This window comes from Petaurus breviceps, unplaced genomic scaffold (assembly GCF_028583685.1).
Source record: "Petaurus breviceps papuanus isolate PSGF00001 unplaced genomic scaffold, PetGlider_PUasm1.0 151, whole genome shotgun sequence".
Lineage (NCBI taxonomy): Eukaryota > Metazoa > Chordata > Mammalia > Diprotodontia > Petauridae > Petaurus > Petaurus breviceps.
Genome location: NW_027185712.1, coordinates 9,327,147 through 9,328,504, shown reverse-complemented (window position 1 = coordinate 9,328,504; position 1,358 = coordinate 9,327,147).

Below are 1,358 nucleotides of genomic sequence, written 5' to 3'. Positions count from 1 at the left end.
AGATAGATAGATAGATAGATAGATAGATAGATAGATAGATAGATAGACTCTGAGTTGGTATTTTGCTTTTATCTATATATCTATCTATATCTATATATGTCTATCTATCTATCTATCTATCTATCTATCTATCTATCTATCTATCTATCTATCTGTCTGTCTAATCTATATATACTCTGAGTTGGTATTTTGCTTTGGGGGCCTGCTTATGAGCAGGATCTTGGGATTTCCTGGTCAAGTGGCCATATATTCAGAGCTCCCTGACTGCTCAGATGTAATCCAGCGATATGTATAAAGTTTTCAGTTGATTCAGGCAGTCAGAGCCCTGTCTGTTGGTCTTTATTTCTCTGCTTGTATTTCTCTATTTATATTTTCTCTGAAGTTCAGGGTGCTAACTTTTCCTCTGAACTGGTGAATATAATTTAAAAAAGTCTGTTGACTCCTTAAACAGCTATCTTTCCTAGCAAAGCAGATCTAAGAGCCTGTGCTAGCAGCCATCTTGGGTATGCCAGTATGGTTGCCACTACACTATTTTGTTAACATTATGCTTTAATAAATAACTCACTATTTCTAATAAAATTAAATCTCTGTTTACAAAATCTCCAAATATTCCATTTCCCCCATTTTGCAGGCATTTAGTATAAAACAGTGAATGAAATGTTGACTCTGAGCTACCAAGTTATTATTCTTCAACATTAAAATAAAGAATTATTCTCACATGATGAAAGGTATTCACAGTGACCAACAAACCTTTTTTCTAGGCTCTATATTCTATAGCACTGGTTAAGTTCCTAATAGGTATTGGAAACTGTAAGAGACTTACAGATCATTTTTAGTCTTTCTGCTGACTTGCTTTGAAGGTGATCTATTACTTCTTCCATTTTGTTATGAGTTGCGACTTGGCCTTCACTCTGATTTAGGGGTAAGAAGAAAAGATTTCTCCAAAGCTGAGGCTATGATTATCTACTGGTGGTCCGAAAGAGAGAAAAGCTTTCCCCAACGTACCTAAAGGACTGAAGATCACCCTCTGAGGTATGATCTATCAGCTCTCCCTATTCTCCAGAACTCAGTGTTAAAGTCATGAAAAATGGTTCATTTTGTTGCCTGCAACATGTCTGTTGTACCATACCACTGGCTTATTAATCAGAGGACTAGGGCAGTGTAGGGGAGGGGAAACCCTCAAGTCACTTTACAGTCTCTGAGAATGAAGATCTCTCAATGAAAATCACATAAGCATTTGCAAATTAATTCTGACTGATGATCCTAATCCTTGCTGCTTCAAAGCTAAGGTTGTGGGTTCAAGTCTTACTATGGATCAGGAAGATGTTACCTTGTATATAATCTAACATTTGGAGAAA